The sequence below is a fragment of the Pipistrellus hanaki genome (genome assembly GCF_964339955.1).
Source record: "Pipistrellus hanaki genome assembly, chromosome: 11".
In the NCBI taxonomy this organism is placed as follows: Eukaryota; Metazoa; Chordata; class Mammalia; order Chiroptera; family Vespertilionidae; genus Pipistrellus; species Pipistrellus hanaki.
The window spans coordinates 33372044-33386071 of NC_140513.1; the positions used below are offsets into that span (position 1 = coordinate 33372044).

Sequence of the window (14028 nt, forward strand, 5' to 3'; positions counted from 1 at the left end):
GGCATTTCAAATTAACAGGGAAGTGCCAGAGAGAGCACTTTCTTCTGGCGCTGTCCCCTTCCATCAAAGCAGCCCCTGGCTCCTCCAAAGAAAGACCTGGGAGTCAGCATGGAAGGTGCTTTGCCTTCCTGTTTCAGGCCAGGGCAGCTCCCTCAGCCAGTGGTCAGTGGCCAGCTGGCCGCTCACTCTGTAGCACTCCTAGCTTGGGCTCATTCACCTGTGCCTTTCTTGTACCTGTGTATGTTTATGTATATATGTGTCTGTGTATATAAATATAAAGGGGTGGGTAAAGGTATATTTATAGTTGTGTGTACATTAAACAGTTTATTTTTATATTATTATTTATTAGTTGTTGTATTATTTATTCATATTATTTCCATATAAACTGTAAACCTACTTTTTTGCACCTTCATACACACACACACACACATATCTATCTACACACACACACACACACACACATACACTAGAGGCCTGGTGCATGAAATTTGTGCATGGGGGCAGGGGTGTCCCTCAGTCCAGCCTGCACCCTCTGCAATCTGGGTTCCCTCAAAGGATGTCCGACTGCCCATTTAGACCCGATCCCAGTCAGACATCTCTCTCACAATCCAGGACTGCTGGCTCCCAACTGCTTGCCTGCCTGCCTTCCTGATTGCCCCAAACCACTTCTGCCTGCCAGCCTGATCACCCCCTAACCACTCCCCTGCTAGTCTTATTAATGCCTAACTGCTCCCCTGCCAGCCTGTCTGCCCCTAACTGCCCTCCCCTGCAGGTCTGGTACCCCCCAACTGCTCTTCTCTGCAGGCCCAGTCACCCCCAACTTCCCTCCTCTGCCAGTCTGGTCACCCCTAACTGCCCTCCCATGCAGGCTTGATCACCCACAACTGCCCTCCCTTGCAGGCCTGGTCCCTCCCAACTGCCCTCCCCTGCTGGCCATCTTGTGGTGGCCATCTTGTGTTCACATGGGGGCAGGATGTTTGACCACATGGGGGCACCCATCTTGTGTGTTGGAGTGATAGTCAATTTGCATATTATTCTTTTATTAGATAGGATATATATTCATTAGAATGAATATATCTCCCAGGCACATACTCTGACCTGGAATCAAACTGTGACCTTCTGGTTCCTAGATCGATGCTCAACCTCTGAGCCACACTGGCCGGGCTCCCCAGCTTTGTAGAAGTCTAATTGACTAATAGAATTGTGTATGTTTAAAGTGGATTGATGTATACAACCTGCTTTCTTGTGTCTAAAGAACAGCCCCTATTTCTCTAACTGCTGCTCTCTGGGGCAGAGCAAATACACATGGGTTCTAATTCTGGGACACCTCTGATCACCCATGGGATGCTGAACAGTGACTGTGGTCCTCTGAGCCCGAAACACTATAAAACGGAGCTACAAGTTCCTGCCCTGGAGGCCACTGAGAAAATAAGATATCTTCCAGGTAGGCACCCACACAATCCATGGCTTACACAGTAGACACACAATGAAAATCATGTTTGATATAATTAACAACTTGCTTTGTTAAAAATCTTTCCCCTTCTCTCTCCATCAAATTCCCCAACCTTAAACAGGAGACTCCAATCTGCATGCTGATGAGATAGTTTCCTTTCTACAAATAAAAGTGGGCATAGCCCTGACCAGGTGTCTCAGTTCGTTGGAATGCTATCCTATACACCAAAAGGCTGTGGATTCGATCCCCTGTCATGCATGTTTCTCTTTCACATGGATGTTCTCTCTCTCTCTCTCTCTCTCTCTCTCTCTCTCTCTCTCTCTCTCTCTCTCTCTCTCTCTCTCTCTCCTTCCCTTCCTCCCTCCCTCTCCCTCTCCTCTCCTTTCCTCCCCCTTCCTCTCTCTAAAATCAATAAAACAGATCCTCTGCTGAAGAATTTTTTTAAGTTAACATAAAAGCACAATTACAGTATTTCATTTGTTCCAACAAAGCTCCTTTTGTAGTGAAACTCCAGTTTTGCCTAAGGATATTTTAAAGAGATTTTTCTGTTTTGCCAGCTTAGTTTTTTTCCCTATGTTTTACTTCCTTGTGCTTAAAGGGGTAGAAAATTAAAGCACAAAACTCCTTCAAACAGAACCTACCACTAAGGATTCCCTGAGACAATTTATATACTTGACAATTCTAGCTCTCAAAGAGTTGGAAAAATTATCACCACAATGGGAATTATGTTATAACATGTAAATGTATCAAATTAACGTGCACCTTAAATTTACACAATGTTACATGTCAAATATATTCCAATTTAGAAATTTTTAAATAGAATTTTGAAAACAACACTAAGAAAAGGGGTGAGCAAACTTGGTAAATATTTTTCATTTTACTGGCTGAATTTGGCTTTGGTGGTGCCAAAACAGATATAGAAAATACGGACTGAATGAGCATGATTGTGTTACAATAAAACTTTATTCACACAAAAAAGGCAGTTGACTATAGACCTTAGTTTGCAGACTGATCTCTGATCTAGGACATTAATATACCTTTTTTTTTCATTTCTCAAGGACCAAAAGTCCCAAAACATAGTCACAAAAATTAAGTTCAGAGAAAATAAAATGTCAGTGATGATGGTTTAGGTTGGGCAAGGGATTTTTGTCTTGTATTATTAGATCCTGTACTATCTGTTATTCTTACTCTGTTTTTATAGTCATGATTTTATAGAAATTTGCCAAGAGTTTTTCATCCAAGCCTCTATTATAAATATTTCAAAGTTAACCTAATTTACTGATGACAAGTGGGACAATTTTGTTCAAGGCAAAAATAGCATAAATCATTCAAGTCAACCAACTCCACTGAACAACTCTGTGCTAGGCACTAGTGAGAAACAAAGCATAAATAAATAAAAACCACCTCCACACATTTATGTGTTAGTGGAAGGGAACAGATGGTGTATCCTAAAACAAGCCAATAAAAAGATAAATTGATTTACCTGTAAATACAAATGAATACAAATACAAAAAGGTTGGTGTGACAGAAAGGAATGGGTCTACAGACAAGGAGGAGTCCTGAGAATGCGGCTTCTTCGAGGAGGAGGCATAATTTGAGATTTGGAAGGACAAAAGTAACCATGCCCAGACCTTTGAAAAACCAGGAATAGCAATGCCCAAGTCAGAAGGCAAAACAAAAGAGTACAGAGAGTAGAAGGGAAAGCAAGGAAGCCAGTGTGGTTGGAATACAGGCAATCACATAGACAGTTTTCATTGCTAAATAGTAAAGTCTAGATGTTGTCCTCATCAATAGAAAAGTTTTTGAACTGGTTAAATCCCAGTTATAATACTTGTTAACAACTTTGAAGAAATCATCTCAAATGACCCCATGAACTTTCCAGGGAACAACTGTCAGAAATTCCTAATTACTCTGCTACAGACCTCCTTCTGAACCTCATTTCTAAATCCCTGCTCAATTCCTACTGTTCTAAAAGGAGTAGAAAAAATGCAGACAGGTACACTGCCTGATTTTGAGTTGCTCTTTCAAGAAACAAAGCAGAAGCTAATTGATAATATTCCTCTTCCAAGCTATTTGGTACTTTTCAGCTAAGAATATCAGGGCACTTGTTTGCAATTAAATCATTAATCCTCATGACGACCCCATCAAAAAAAAGTACCTGCTTTATTACCAGTCAGAACTCTTGGCATTTCAATTGCTCATCTTGAGGATGCAATTCAATCACACGCGGTTCGTTAATGCATACAATACATTCAGGAGGCAGGTCAGAATTCTGGTCCCCAGTTACGGATAAAGAAACTGTGCTCCCCAAAGGAAGAGGCGTTTCTAGGCAATTTATCTGAATGAGAGTAGTATCAGGAATTACTTGATGACTGATCTTACTTAAGAATCACCTTTCATGCATTGAGCTTCCAAACATTTAAATGCCTATAGCTGTATAATTGTTTATAAAATCAACTAGATGAGCATCCACCTGAGGATAGGAACCCAGCCCTTTTTAATACTCCCCATAATAATGTCCTTAGAGCAATATAAAGTTTGCACAATGTGGACACACATTTCTCAGTTGACCTTCATTATGACCTCATGAGTCAAATTGGCTGTCGATGTCACTATTTTACAAGTGAGGAAATGGAGGTTCAGAGAGATTACAAGACATTCTCATCAGTGTATGGTTAGTCAATGAAGAAATCAGACTTCGAACCCAGGAACTTGATTTTAAGTGTGGTGTTCTTTCCTCTGTACCAGTGTTTCTCCTCTAACCTCTTAAGTTTTTCTTGGAAGATAATTTGTCCTGGACCTCCATCTAAGGCATTTTGTTTTCCCACACCCAAGATAGTGCTGGATTTATGTGTGACACCTCCAAAGTTGTTCCAAGGTGTGGGCTTGGAAAGAAGAGTTATCATAATGGTTTCCTTTGGTTGATAATGAAATCTACCATAAATGAAGGGGGGGGAAAGTTGTGCCATTTTAGCTTTTGATTTGCCATGTTGTATTTTGGAATATTCAGTCAGGAAAACAGAAATCATTGTAGGCATTTCAAATGGAGAGAATTTAATTCAGGGAACTGATTTAAAAGGTGCTGAAAGGCTGTAAGAGCAGGATGAGGAAGAGGCTGGATTTGCAGAAATGAAAGTGGGTGAGGTCCTGATGCTACTAATGGCACTGTGTTGAATGAAGTCTTTAAGCCTGGACTGTTACTATGGATGGGGACACCATCATTAGATCCACAGAAGAAGTGTCTCCTCAGATCAGCTGGAAACACTGAACCGGTGCTGTAGTTGGAAATCACCACAGCGAGTCAGCCTAAAGCCTCAGCCTCTTTCTTCCTCCCATCTGTTAGTCCTTTGCCAGTGCCTCCTACTGGCAGATATCAACAGGAGCCTGGGAAAGGCAGCTTGCAGACTCCCAGCCACAAAAGGGCACTTTGTGGAAAGGTGGGTCTGAGCAGAGAAGATAGAAGGGAAAGGAATGGCACGTTCTGCATTATGAAGGCTTAGGCAAATCAAGCAGTGAGTGCTGGAGCGGATACTTGTCCCCAGGGCAGGGCTCCATACCTCAGTGACAGAAGCAACATTATGAAGGCTACTCCCATACTCCACACTTTCACCCCCAAAAAGGTGGAAAATGAAGTACACCTCCCAGGAAACCAATGTGCTAAACTCAAATGTTGGGGTTCTTTGTACTTTAAAATCCATAAGGGAGGATAAGGAGCCTATCCAAGAAAGAAAACAGTTCTCATTAGTACAAAAATATGTCAAATGACTCCTTGAAGGGAATATGAATCTATGCTAAACTGGGAGTGAGCAGTGAAAGTGGGACACTGGAGAGAGTTGTGAGGAACAAGGTGGGAGAAGGAAAAGTGAGCAGCAGAAAGATCAATAGCTAGAGAGAAACCAGGATGTATTTTCAGAGTGAAACAAGTTAAAGAAAAGATTACAGGAAGAATCTATTACAACAGACAGAGAAGGGAGGTGGAGGGATCCAAAATGGGTTCTCAGAGCCTGGAGAGGTTGACAACCAACCAGTAGAGCTTTCAAAAAAGTTTCAAGCCAAAACCAGTTTGGCTCAATGGATAGAGTGTCAGCCTGCGGACCGAAGGGTCCAACTGGAGCCAAGAACCATGTCTTATTCACCACTGAATACTCGAGCCATGCTTACTAGACAGGAGGTGCTCAGTAAACCCTTTTCAAGAGAATCAGTGAGTTAATGATTGAAGAAAATATCGGACAGTCAGATAACATCCCACTTTTAGCTTCACAATCTCACTTTAAAACCTGGCAAAAAATGTGTTCTTTCCTATTATTTTTTAAAATCTTTCAGAATTGCATAAAATAATCTACCTAAATCCACTAGAAGTCATTATCAGACTCTTTTGTGACCCAACTTCACACTTCACTACTGTACTTACTAATACATCACTCTGCCATGCATGAATGTCTGCACGAATCTAAGATTGAATTTTCAGGTTGTGTGTTGGCCAGCCATTACATAGAAAATACAGACATCCAAAAGTAAGTCCTGGTATAGCTTCTTTCTTCCTAGTCTTAGTGAGAAAAAGGAGAAGATTCCTAACCAAAGAGGATTAAGGATATAATGGAGTATCATCCCTCCCAGCAGGACCTGCTAGACTTTGTCTGCAGGTCCCCAAGGAGCCTAGGGAGAAACGGTTCCTCATCAGCAAATATTCTAAGAAGTTAGAACAACACCCCACACCTCGGGCTGTTCTGTAGGGATGGCCACTGGCAGTTCTGTTACCAGGACAACTACAGGAGTTCTTCTGAACAAGTATGGCCTGGTATTCAGGAACTAGTTTACACAGGTATAAAAAAAAAAAATCTCACACATATATCATTTAATTCCTTAAAAATATTTATCTAAGTCTTATAATCTTACTATTTAAACCTAGTATGGTGCTAGAGATGCCAGATAAGATACTGAATTCCCAATAAAAATTAATTTCAAGTGAACAAATATTTTTAGTATATGTATTTAAGTTAAATAGTGAACACTTTTAATATAAATATGACCCATACAAAATTTGGGGTATACTTATACTAAAAAATTATTTACTGTTTATCTGGAATTTAAATTTAATGGGGAGTCCAGTATTTTTAGTTCCTAAAGCTACAAACTCATTATGACATCAAAATTGAAACTGCTGCATGATCAGTCTACTTTTCGTTTAAGACCTACAGGTTTCAATTAATATAGTATACAGTCCAGTAACTAAAGCAACAATTGCCAAATGGGATTGTCCCAGGGGCCCTTATCAATACAATTAATCAGGGATTATTTCTTTTCTGTTTGTTGATTTGTTTGCTTTGGTGAAAGGGTTTTAAAAATAGTGGGCTTTTTTTTTTCCTTTCATTTGGGAGGTGTGTGCGCATTTCATAAACTTGAGCTACCAGCATTCTCCAAGGGGCAGATACTCAAGATTTCAGATGGTCCCCAGAAGCAAGCACGTCTCTCTCAGAATCATCAAAAATTGGCCCTCTTCTTCTGGAAAGTGCATCCTCTCCTGTCTCCTGATCCCATCCACCTCCAGAGACGGATGAGTAACTGCACAAGCAAGAGAAGAACGGGGCTGTGTGAGCAAAAAGACACTGTGGAAATTCTCCAGGGGCTCCTCAAAAGAAAATGAGTCCAACCTCCTACATTAGTTAGCTTGACTCATTTGCTGTTCATGGTGAGGAGACTGAATTACAGCAGCCTATAATAGTTAAATAGTAACGTTTTCTTTGGCTCATTGCTCTGTGGTGAAATTTCTCCTGCAGTCACGCATGGCATCCCCAGCACCCTAAGTAGCAAAAAGATGTGCCCAGTTCTCTCCACTGGTATGTTCACAGGCTAGTGGATGAGGTGCCTCTATCAGGGGTTTTTCAGGTAAGTACTCTGTCATTTGCCTTTCATGATTTTTCTGCACCATCAAAAAAAAAAAAAAAAAAAAAAAAAAAAAAAAAAAAAAAAAAAAAAAAAAGTCTGAATCCAAAACTTATTTCCAAGTCAGAAAGGAAGGTGCTTTAAGTCTCTTCTAAAGCAGACATCGTCTTCCCAATGTGTCATCAGCAGCTTTAAAAGCAATCCCCTTGTGTCTGTCACAGTGACTCAGAAAACTAGGCCAGTGATGATTCTGTCATTTAGTGGTTCTGTGGCACATGCGCCCTACCGCCTTTCATTTCTATGCTTCCAAATACTAAGTGGGCCATGCTGAGACATTTCTTTATCACAAAGTACTCCGTGTAATGGTCTTGGAACACTGGATGGGAAATGAAGAGGCGAGGAGGAGGGGGACTTCTGCATAATTGCCGCTTATTTCTGTCGCAAGTCACTAGCTGGCAAAGCATGTATTTGAGGGACATTTAAGGTTTGGCATTTCAATCCTTGAGTTCAGTCTTGGCAACTGCCCTTTGCATGGTGACATTTGAAATTTGACCACCCTAGGCTGCCTTGTTGCCAGACGGCAGCCGCTTTGGCAAGAGGTAATTCCAGGGGGAAGGGAAGAGGCTGTCTTCTAAAAGGAATGAATAAATGTCTGCCCAGGCCCCACTATCAGCCCAAACAAGCAGCTGCACTCTAAAGGTTTCTCCTTTCTTGTAGAGCCAGAGAAGGTGAACTGTTCCAGAGAAGACCAGAGAAAAATATAGTATAATGTGTATGGAAAAAAAAAAACTCAATTTCTTAAAGGAGAATAATAGAGCTCAATGGTAGGATGAGGATGGTTCTTCTGTGATGGGGAATAAATATGTTATACTTCATATATATGTATATATATATATATATATATATATATATATATATATATATATATATAAAGTTAGAAACATCGATGAGAGAGAATCATTGATCAGCTGCCTCTTACACACCCCCTACTGGGGATTTGCCCACAGCCAAGGTACATGCCCTTGACCGGAATCAAACCTGGGACCTTTCAGTCCACAGGCTGATGCTCTATCCACTGAGCCAAACAGGTTTAGGCAAATATGCTATACTTATATAAAGCTAACCTTATTAATTTTAGTAAATGTTAAACCCAGTTAATGACTTTAACTTGATTTTTCTCTCAAAACTAGAGCTTGTATGTTAAACACTTTTTTTATTATTATACTTCACAGTCCAGCAGTTTCAGCTCCTGACCTTCAACATCATTCTCCTGGACATAGACATTCACTGATGAAAAAAAAAAAAAAAAAAAAACACAGATGGCCAATCAAAGATGTAGACCACGAAAATCTACATTGGAACCAGCAAGGACACTCCCTGCATGTCCACAGTCCCTCCCCCAAACTCTTTGTTTTGCTTTCCCTCTCCCTCCTCATAAAAACTTATTCCTGCACTGCAACATTAAGGTGAGAGTCCTCCATCTTCTTGAGTGGCCAGCACTTAAATAAATCTGTTTCCTTCTTTTCAGCGCTTGTCTCACAAGTTTGAGTTTGGTTGCAGCAGGCATCCAAACCTGGTTTCAGTAACACATCATCTCCACTACCATTCCACCTCTTTTTACTATGTCTGAGTGCAGAGTGCACACAGTGGGACTCTATAAATTCCACCAGACCATGGTTATTGTGAGGGTGTGCCACTAACATGAGTCTCCTTCAATCAAGACCATTATTTTTTCATAGTATGTCATGTCCCCTATTCTCTTTAAATTATGACAAGCCTTAATTAAGGAAAGAATTAAAACTCTTTATAATTTCTTCATAGTCACTTATCTCCATACCTCTGCTGTTGTCCTCACATACCTGTGTCCTTTAATTGACCTCCAAAAAAAAAACAAAAGATTTAAAGAGAGGCAAGATAGTCAAAGAGAAGACAAGCGGGTGGTGAGATGGGATAGGAAAGTCCTGAAGTCTACAGAGGACCTCTAGCATCCATTTTTACTCTAAGAAGTTGGATGGAATTAAAACACTTCTAGAAAAGGATAAATATACCACTTCCCTCTCCTATGACAAAATAATAACAGCAAACATTAATATAAAGCTTACAGGGTTCTAAGCACTTCACATTTGCTGACCCATTCAATCCTCACACACCATGTGAAGTAGACATTAATTTATCACTTTTAGCAGATGAGAAGACAGACCCAAAGAGAGTAAAGAACTTGCCCAGCATCTCATAGTTCGTAAATTGCAGAAAAACCAGGACTGAAACCTGGCAGCCTAGCTCTGCTCTCTGTAGGCTGCCTCCTGTGGGTTGGAAGTGTTCATTTATCCATACTCTCCACCTACTCACTGTTGTACCCCACACTTCTTTTCTCTTGGGCCTGAAATAGGGAGAGACAGATTGATTGTTTCACAGATTACACAGAAGAGTAACCAATCTTCCAGGGCCCAGAAATAATGCCTGGAAGACAGAAGATAAGAAACGTGCCTGCTTCAATCCACAAATCAAGATCATTTGCCAAAGTACCTATATCAGTAGCTCAGGGCTCAATCAGAGAAGCAATAGAAAGTATGAAAAGAGCCGAGACCGGTTTGGCTCAATGGATAGAGTGTCGGCTTGGGGACTGAAGGTACCCGGGTTCGATTACGGTCAAGGGCATGTACCTTGGGCATATCCCCAGTAAAGGGTGTGCAAGAGGCAGCTGATCAATGACTCTCTCTCATCGATGTTTCTAGCTTTCTATCTCTCTCCCTTCCTCTCTGTACAAAATCAATAAAATATATTTATAGAGAAAAAAAAAGAAAGTATGAAAAGATTGAACCCCAACTGACTGATAAGAAGATCTTGGAGTGAGTACATATAGTATATACTTTGTTACATGGACTTGACTTAGGCAATCGTGGGGCTGGTTAAGCAATCTCTGCAAGGCCGCAATCCTCAGTGGTACTTCTGAGACCTGCAGGGAAAGCAGTTGGGGAGGGTCAAGATAAAGTGGGGGACAACAAGGGTAAGCTAGAATCCCAGATGGAGGACATAAAGCCCCTGTAAGTTTTTTACTATCTCTGGCCTTGATGGGATAAGCATCCTGCAGAAGCTGGATCAGAGGGAGGTCTTGTCATGGAGCTAAACACACACACTTCACCCAGAAGTTGGAAGAGCTGAAGGAGGATCTCGGGGAAGGTGAACAGTGTGAGCCCAGCCACTGACTCCTGCCAACGAGGTGAGCCAGCAGAAAGGGACACTACATGGGAGCTGCAACATGACTGCTGCTTTGCTTCCACCTTCCAAATCTCCCACAAGGATATTTCTTACGGCCTTCGGTAGCTGAACGTATACAGGAAGGAAGTTCCTAGAAATGTGGTTCAGCCTCATGAAATTGACATGTCCAAAGCCACCACACAACCTAACTGGAACTGTTCCACACCACAATTTGGTGTTATCATGTCAGTATCTAACCACTTTGTCACCTAGTAAATTTGAAAGGCAGAAAAGAATGGTTAAGGTGTGGACGACTTGGGTCCAAACAAATTCTAGCCCCAAAAGTTAGTTACCATCTGATTTCTGTAGCCTTTAATTTACATACCTATAAGTCGGGGGTAATAAAGCTATCTTGAATACAATAAAGATTAAGCAACATAATACCTGTAAAGCACTAGATTCTGTCTAGCACATAGTAAATATTTAATAAAATATACATGTGATATAAAATAACATATCACTGTAAATATGTAGTAATGATAGCTTTTTAAACTTTTTTAATTTTGCAATAAGTTACACATTAGATTAATTGAAGATGCATTTTTCTCAGCCAAATAGAGTTCTTATGCTTCATGAAGAACAACCTATGAGATTTCCAAATTTAGTATCCTATTATAGTCAGAGTTTTCACATAAGATATACTAATTAAAATTTTTAAAGATCCTTTACTAAGATGTGATTAGGGAATCCCTTGAGTGCTTGAGTATTATTGTGTGTGTGTGTGTGTTTTCTTTGTTAAGGAACTTTTATCTAAATATTCTTATTTTAAGCCAGAAAGAAATACAGATACCTGGCATTCCTATCACAAATTAAATTTGTAGCCTGTACATGAACTCTACAGCTCAACACAATGGTGGATTCTATTCAAATACAAGGGATATAAGAAGCTAGACAGTTAAAGTCTTTGGCTGTGCTTATGAGAATAGTATAAAATGGAAAGATTTGTGATACTTACTAAAACATCAGATTAAGGGGAGGAAATGCAATTATTCCCATATTACCTTTGAAGTGCATTTTCAGGTTAATGAAAAGCTTTCATAACCATGAATTCAAACTATCTTGCTTAGAAGACTACTTTGAAGCATTATTATGCAAACCAAATTAAGATACTGCAACAAAACATGGTACAAAGTTATCAATCTCTCAGAAATGAGGTGTTCGCAACCATTACCACGCCTGACATTTAGCATTTATGTGTAGGAAGCATGCGAATTTGTAGGCTCAGTTCAGCTGCTGTCCTACAGCTAAACTTGAGGAATTTAAACGATTTAAGGACAGATGTGTTGCAAAGGGACACTTTATCTAGATTAGTCACTGCACATTGATAGCCAGAGTCCTTTTTGCAAAACGCACAGCACGTTCTGATCCTGGAAAGCCTCGGCATTCTGATGTCCTTTCACTTGGTTGAGTGTTTCATTTGCCTGCTAATATAAAATTCATTGAGGCAGCAGGCAGCAATTGGAGCTGCTGGGCGTTCTAGTCCAGTGCACCACAATCCCATTGCAATAAGACTAATGGCAAAGAGGGTACCCCAGAATGACCCACTTACCTGTTTGGCATAGCAGTCGGCTTTCTGCATATGTGAAGCATGTGTGTGGGGTTTACAATGGTTTGGGATAAGTCTGCAAATCTGACCACCAGAGACCACGACTATTTCCACTGCAGTTCTATAAGGACTTAGCAAAAATGCTTCAGAGTGCTCAGCAGGGAAAGGAAATGTGATAATTGTGGGGAGATTGGACATTATATGAGAGTGAGCTCGTTCGCACAAAAGAATAATGTCTGAGAAATGCTAGTTTCTGGTCACATAACACTGAATTTCCATCTCACTGCTTTGAGAATGCAGAATGAAGAAGCAACAGTCAGTAATGCTTAAATCTGAATTACCAACTGGACAGCCACCTGAGGGCTCTGCTGCAAGCACAGGGGAGAGGGAGTGGGGCAAGAGAAGGCTCAAGGTCATCCTGTGAACAGTGGAATTTTAACCTCCAGCTGCCGGACTTGAATTGTGACATTTCAGCTCATCAATGCAGGAATAACGGCTATTTTTATTTAAAGGCTGTGTCATCCAAATTCACAAGACATTGGTTTGTGTGAGAAACACAATAGAATACTTTTCAGAGAAAAATAGAAAACCCATTTTGGGAGACCAAAATGAGATGAGAGGGTTTCTTAGTAAATATGTTATCTTACATCTGAGAAGACTTTAATGGTATCTATCTCACTCAAGTTTCCTTGCAGTAAAGTTTCCCTGGATCCATATCCTTTAACTAGCATATTAATATATATATATATATATATATATATATATATATATATATATCCCAATAGCTATATCCAAGTTCCCTTCAACCAATGCCTAAAGTCACTCAATTAGTAGGTGATAAAATTGGAATCCCAAATAGTCCTATCAAGACTATAAACTTTTGTTCTTTCATCTTCATTATCCTCACACTGGTTAATCTCTTAAAGCACTTTCATTGACAAGTATTTTTTCATGCATTAGTTAGAACAGACCTCTTTAGGTAGCAATAAAGCATAATGCCTGAATTCTTACTGGCTTGATATGTCACACAGTCCAGTGTGAGTGGAGCAATTCTTCCAGGAAGTCTTCTCCAATCAGTGACTTAAGGACTCATAAAGCTGCCCTCCTGCAACTACTCCATCTAGAATCCTTAGCTTTCCAGGATCTCTGGGTATAACATCCAAGAAGAGAGTACATGTATCACACTGGTAATACATAAGCCACATGGCCCTTATCCTGGTGACCAGACAGCTGGGAGAGGGAGAGTATGAATCTTTCAGCCTTCTTGGTGGGAGATAAGAGTTCTGCATCCAACACAATGGTGGGTTCTCCATTAATACAAAGGGGAATTGAAAGTTGGAAAAATACAGAAAAATGTTCATTATATCTACATTGTGCTAGAAGCTGTATAGAATACACCCAAAAAAGCAGTGCATGACTGCAGTTTTTTTAAAAAAAAAAAAAAAAAAAAAAAAGATATTCTAATGGTTTGAGAGATTTATCTACAGAATTGGCTTTAATTTCAAGAATAATATAAAGGAGTAAAACAATAGAGAGGAAGTATGACAAATACTGTTTATTTTCCAGTCTCAAAATTCCCCACGTTTCACCTAAGTGATAAAGTCAACTAAATCTCACCCAGAAACGAAAAAAGCATTAAAGAGAGAAAATGATTCTCTGATTATAAAATTTAACTTTTTTTTCCTCTTAAACATAAAAACTTTTTAAATCATTCTCTTAATATCATTGAAATTGTTTTCTCACCTAGAAAGTCATCATAATACATATTCTAAATTTCCTTGGGTAGTGCCTATTACAATAGTAGGCACTTAAATAAATAACATTCCCCTTTTTTGACCATTGATCTTTTTTTTACTTCATTCAATACAGGAAATAGTGGTTGCACCTG

The 14028-nt window shown here is 39.9% G+C and overlaps 1 long non-coding RNA gene across 1 annotated transcript in view; it reads left to right on the forward strand.

The window, feature by feature from the left end:
• The first annotated feature begins 7383 nt into the window (after nt 1-7383).
• Nucleotides 7384-14028, forward strand: part of LOC311630442 — a 930538-nt gene continuing 923893 nt past the window's right edge. The window contains exon 1 of the long non-coding RNA XR_014796381.1: nt 7384-7433. This is a non-coding gene — a long non-coding RNA (uncharacterized lncRNA). The remainder of the gene's footprint in view (nt 7434-14028) is intronic.